Source organism: Galeopterus variegatus, unplaced genomic scaffold (assembly GCF_000696425.1).
Source record: "Galeopterus variegatus unplaced genomic scaffold, G_variegatus-3.0.2 Scaffold1194, whole genome shotgun sequence".
Taxonomy (NCBI): Eukaryota; Metazoa; Chordata; class Mammalia; order Dermoptera; family Cynocephalidae; genus Galeopterus; species Galeopterus variegatus.
In genome coordinates this window covers 94,469-100,924 of record NW_007727305.1, presented here as the reverse complement: position 1 = coordinate 100,924, position 6,456 = coordinate 94,469, and the positions used below count along the sequence as shown (strand labels likewise).

General features: G+C 43.1%; 1 protein-coding gene across 1 annotated transcript in view; it reads right to left on the bottom strand.

Moving 5' to 3' along the window:
* Positions 1-6,456, bottom strand: part of SFMBT2 (Scm-like with four mbt domains 2) — a gene marked incomplete at its 5' end in the record, with an annotated part of 147,036 nt that overhangs the window by 47,846 nt on the left and 92,734 nt on the right. The window lies entirely within an intron of this gene.

Sequence of the window (6,456 nt, the reverse complement as noted above, 5' to 3'; positions counted from 1 at the left end):
AGTCTATAATCTTATGACAGATACAAATGCTTGAGATATAAAAACAGCAAGAAGAGATGGGGTTTAAATAAAGAGGTGTTTGGACAAGGAGAGATACTCCCCATGGAAATAGGGGAGGAGGAAGGCACCTAGGAAAGATTAGCATCTGAGTCTGATATTTTGGAAGCAGGGACAAGAATCCCCCTTTGCTAAGAACAGCTTTGCAATAAAGGGACAGTGCTGGAGCTTGGGGTGGGGCACAGGACCCATGCCAAAGCTGCCGTAATGTGCCTCAGCCAACACAGAGCGACCTTCAACTACAGAAATCAGACATTACAGCCAAGAAGGAATAATAAAACTCGATCACCCCAATGATGAACAGTGCACTGAACAGGGCCGTCTCTCTAGGGAATTTGTTCACTGAGTTTGACTGGAGTCACTTAAGTTGAACGTGGCTTGGGGTCTGCAGACTTTGGCCATGTCACACAAAGTCGTTTCTGTAGGAATGTCTTTCTAGTGGGATCTGCCCCACTATCACACCCTCTTTCAAAACCACAATAACGCCTTGTGACACCCTGGCCTGGCAGCCGAGAAACTCTGAAAGTGATGGAGAACCTGGATATAACAGCAGCAAAAGCTTCAAGGGGCTCTGGCTAGAGAGAGAATGAATTTGGAACTTAGCAAACTAGTTAAAAGAAAAAAAAATTATCTACAACAAATCAACACTTAAGACAAAAACACCTTGAGGGAAGATGCTCTTGAACTGAGAATCAACAGAGAGGAGCTCTGCTAACAGACAGAGGCTCACAGTCTCGGACCAGTTCATCTAGTTTTGCTTTGGTTTCCTCACTGAGAACCAAGCTGAAATAACACGGCAAACCCACCCCAAGTCTGCGTCATCATAGGACATATAAATTTTTAATCATATCCTCCCCTCTTCCCACCCCCCAAAAAACTCATAACTTCATGAAGCTGAACACCAACACCCAAACACAGAATGGTCCTGAGTCTGATGCTGGCTCCACAGGCTGCCTATCTCTTGCTTCTCATCATAAAGTAAAACTGAGTATGTTATTTGATACATGTAGGCTCTTAATTCAGGGTTAAACCAATACATTGGTGCAAATAAAGTGCTCTGAACTCAAAATCTGACAGGAGACGCTTATATACACGTATTATTGTCACCATTAGTCACTCTGACATTCTGATTTACTCTCAAAGAAATCATAATCATCAATCCTAACTTTCTTTACCTTCTATAATTTGATGGACATATAAATTACAGGAATGCAAGGAGGTTCATAGGGATTATTTTTCGACAGCACTGAATGAATTAGAAATCACTTCTGTCTAATGTTATACGACTCAACCAATATGCAACCTAATTGCCAAAGGAATCATCAAACAAACTACAAGGGATATGTTCAAAACAGACAAAAGGTAAGAAACTCTCCCAGTAGCTTCAAATATGGAAGGGACTTTCCCATCCTGACAGGCTCCTGATTCTTCAGAGGGTTCCACAAGGCCCATCCAGCTGTTTCCTGTCACACAAGGTCATTTTCTCCTCTTCAGACTCACAAAAATAGAGTTTGTTTCTTAACTACCGAACCATTTTGCTAACAGGTTAAATTCATCTACTGGATACATATATAATTCCAGATTTATGTTTAGCTACAAATAAGATTTTCAAGGTCATTAAAAGCAATACTTCAAAAGGAAGCATAAAGTGAACTTTACAGCTTATTCCTTCCTAAATTACGACTTTCATCTTCCAACGTTCTGCTAGTTCAAACATCAGATCACGTTAATGCTTTAATACATACGCTCTGTACAATGTACACTAATATATTGCTAAGGCTGCCTTTCCCATACTTAAAAATTCTTTGATCATGCTTTGCATTCAATTAAGAAAACATTTATGAGCTAAGATGTGTCAGCTACATTTTCCTCGTGAAAGTTACAGTCCTGCCTTCCCACCGCCCAAAATCTAGCCCATTAAGGCACCTAGTAAATAAAACTGATGGAAAAGTGGCTTATTTATCACTCGGGAAACTTTTCCTGACCCTGAAATCTTTCAAATTCCATTCTGAATGATGGCTACTAACTCTTTATTTCCCTTTATCAACCTTATGAATTTATATACCACTGGCTGGATTCAGAGAACAATCTTTTAAAACAACCTCATTATTTTCCAAGATTGACGACCCAATAGCTTACAAAATAATCCACTAAAAATGTGCACAATGCTCCCCCTTGATTTTTCTAGGACTGCCCAAAAGTACACGTGCAAAGCTAGAACTTCCACTAAAGACAACAATAAAAGTCTTTATCATTTTATAGCAAAACACCTTATGGACAACACAAGACCATGCTCAAACTCTGACTTTGTCTAAGCTACATTCAGTCAATGGGAATTCTACTTGTTCATTTTCATCTATATTCTTCATTTCAGAAACTACCAGAAAGCCTAAATGTCCATCTATGGGAAAGTGCTTAAATTAATTAGGGAGCATCCATACGACAGAATATTCTGCACCTCCAAAAAAGAATGAGATACCTCTTTATACATTTTTATGTAAAGAGTTCCAAGATGTATTGTTGAATAAAAAGGCAAGGCACAGAACACTTCACATACAAAGTATGTCACCATCTGTTTAAAAAAGGGAAATAACATATATTCATATGTGCAGAAAATAAACCTGGAAGGATGTGCAAAATACTAACACAGTGGGTGTCCACTGTGGGCTGGGGGACAGAGGGAGGGAAAATCTGACCAAGATATTTTTATGGCTTTTCAGTCTTTGTGAATGAGTGACCTGTTTTTACAACCACAACCTCCATGATCACAACAATAACAGCACAACAAAAGATATCCAGAGAAGAATGGAAGACTCTCGCACATCAATGTGGTATTGCCATAGAGGTCAGATTAGTGAAGGGCAAGCAACCATAAAAGAAAACTAAATTGCGTTGAAAAATTTCGCTGCTAAGAGAAGAAAGAAGTTCCATACTCACAATGTCACTTTATACAAGCATATAAACTTGTGAGGTTCCCTTTGGAACTTTTAAATAGTTCTGCAGTTTGCTATCTCCTGGGGATCGTGTCCTTAGACCAGCAGATCACAAATTCTACGTGCCCTCCTCATTGCTTCTCATTGTAGATTCCTTATCAGGGCTCAGATTCCTTATCAGGGCTCTATCCAACTGATGACAGAGGGCACGGCCATAGAGTGGGTGACCTGTTCCATCCAGAACATCAGCATGAAAAAGGAGATAGCTTGGGAGGGATACTCAGTGTCTTCCTAGGAACACGATCCTATCAGGCTCTTAAAAGTATGTAACAGCTTCCCTCCCAGCAAATCACATAAGGGAGAGCAAGGGTGGGCGAGCTCGAGAGTGGGAGATGCTGCAGGCTATGGAGGCAAGAGTTTCTGGGGGGCGGGAGGCCAGAAGCCAGCCATGGGGAAGGGACATGACCTTCACTTCTTCAGTAAAAGCATCAGGACAGCCTCTTCACCTCCATTAAGAGCTGGGATGGGAAGAAAGGTGAGAGGCATGTAAAGAANGATCACAACAATAACAGCACAACAAAAGATATCCAGAGAAGAATGGAAGACTCTCGCACATTAATGTGGTATTGCCATCGAGGTCAGATTAGTGAAGGGCAAGCAACCATAAAAGAAAACTAAATTGCATTGAAAAATTTCGCTGCTAAGAGAAGAAAGAAGTTCCATACTCACAATGTCACTTTATACAAGCATATAAACTTGTGAGGTTCCCTTTGGAACTTTTAAATAGTTCTGCAGTTTGCTATCTCCTGGGGATCGTGTCCTTAGACCAGCAGATCACAAATTCTACGTGCCCTCCTCATTGCTTCTCATTGTAGATTCCTTATCAGGGCTCCATCCAACTGATGACAGAGGGCACAGCCATAGAGTGGGTGACCTGTTCCATCCAGAACATCAGCATGAAAAAGGAGATAGCTTGGGAGGATACTCAGTGTCTTCCTAGGAACACGATCCTATCAGGCTCTTAAAAGTATGTAACAGCTTCCCTCCCAGCAAATCACATAAGGGAGAGCAAGGGTGGGCGAGCTCGAGAGTGGGAGATGCTGCAGGCTATGGAAGCAAGAGTTTCTGGGGGGCAGGAGGCCAGAAGCCAGCCATGGGGAAGGGACATGACCTTCACTTCTTCAGTAAAAGCATCAGAACAGCCTCTTCACCTCCATTAAGAGCTGGGATGGGAAGAAAGGTGAGAGGCATGTAAAGAACAGTATTATAAAGAACACGCTAATCTTGTTTAACATCCCCACCAACAGCTAAAGGGCACACCAAATCTGTTGACAGGCCCAAGTGTGAGATGAAAAGGTAGGACACTGAAGAATGGAGAGCTGGTATGACTGTCCATGTGCAGGCAAGAGCTGATGCTCGAGACCCCACGTGCCGCCTGCCATGCTCGGTCCCTCCACAGAGGCCAATCCACAACAGAGAGGTGGGGAGAACTGTGGCTGGCAAGACCAAGGGATCACAGGAAACAGTCTGAAGGAAACAATGGAAATGGGACTAAAGGGGGAGGGGGGCGGTGTGTGTGTGTAAAGGATGAGGACTCACATGATAGCAAACACTTACAGCACTTAGTACAGGCCAGAGACCTTCCCAAGTGTTCAATCCTCATAATGCTAAGAGATAGGGACTATTTTCATTCCCATTTTAGAGATGAGTAAACTGAGGCACAGGGAAAGATCAACCAGCTAGTAAGTGGCAGATGCAGAATTTGAACCTGGGCATTCTAGCTCCAGAGCCTTAGGAAGCATTTGAGGAGGGCAGTGTTCTTTTCCTTTTTTTTTTTTTTTTTTGGTGGGGGCTGTCTAGCATCTCTCTCCTCCCTATTAAGGCCCCGTACCCTTGCAAATTCGCATGATGCAGTAGCTGGCACCTCGCACCTTAGAAGGAGGAGTCATCAGCCCTGGCTCTGCAGGCAGATGCCGTAGGCTCAGGCTTCCTCTGCAGGGGTTCAGCCTCTTGAGTGAGAATGTGGCCACCCACAACAAATCTGGTAGAATTAAAAGCCTCTTCCACAGATAGCTCCTGCTCTGGAGCTGCCCTCTTTCACCATCCAGGAAATGATGCTCTAGTATCCTAATCTGCTGAGGCACTCCTCCCACCAATGTTTCCAGCAGGCCACACCTCTTTCTAAAGATTTTAAAACCACCCGCGATGGCTTGAATATAATTATTTTCACATTTGCATTTTGCCTTGTTTCAATTTTGTAAGAGTCTGCAAACTATTAACCACCTGAACTTTTCACAAATTATGGAAAGGTTTAAGGGGCAATACTCTGCACCTGTTCTCCTGATCATACAAGGTTGGCTCAAACAGGTTTCTTGGAACCACACACACCTTGCCCAGTGGGTGTGTGGGTTACGAACTCTAATGTACATAAAAATCATCTGGAGAGAGGAACTTTAAAAATGCAGAATCTGAGACTCTGCTCTTCAGCCTCGGAGGACACACTAGGTCTGCAGTGGGCCCCAGGAATGTGTATTTCAATAGGACCCCAGTTGATTGTTATGTGGAGGGTGGTTTACTGCAGTGGAGCCAAGCATGCAAAGAAACTGATCTAGGAGTTTGAATTTTAGCTTACAAGTGTGAAATATCTCAATACCTCAAAATTCAGTTGGCAAAACAACTGTCTCAAATCACTCTTTTGTTCAGGAGCACGCATTTCATTCACTCCCCATTATCTACTCAGCAAACATCTGTGAGACGCACAGGCAGGAGCAGAGCCCTAAAAAAGGGCTTATAGCCCCAATAACAGCACGAGGATGTTTACAGTGGTCCTTTCTGATGGAGCACAGGCCCCTGCAGGGTGGCAAATCTGAAAAGAAAGGTGCTTCCTGATACCATCATCATCAGTAACCCCTATTATACCAAGCACCGACTGCTGTGTGCCGACCATGACTCTGAGCACTTTCGGGATGCTAATTCACCCAGCCAATCCCCACTGCCATCCAATAAGGCAGACTCTGTTATTAGATGCATTTTATAGAGCTGTACAAATAAGAAGAGAGATTTAAAACTCATAAAGTACTCAAGATCACACATCCAGGAATGTGTGATGTGTACACAGAACAGGAGCTGCTGAATGCCATGTTATGGAATTTAGTCTTTCCTCCAGAACAGACAGACTCATTGACTATTAGGAGGTCGGCAATGACTATATTTCACAAAGACACTTACTGTTAAGAGCCCCATGAGGATGGTAGAGAAAGCAGTTAGGGGATTACTGACATCGTAAGAGTAAGGGGTGAGGACAGAGACGGACACAGGCGCACAGTGACCAAGCAGCTGCGGGGGCTGGTAGGAGAGCAAATGGACCAGAATCATTTGAGTGTCTAACCTGGATGACCTTGTGGTTTCTAATTTGGGTGAAATAATGGTGCTATTAAGTCACATAGGGTAGCCAAGGAGAAGAGCA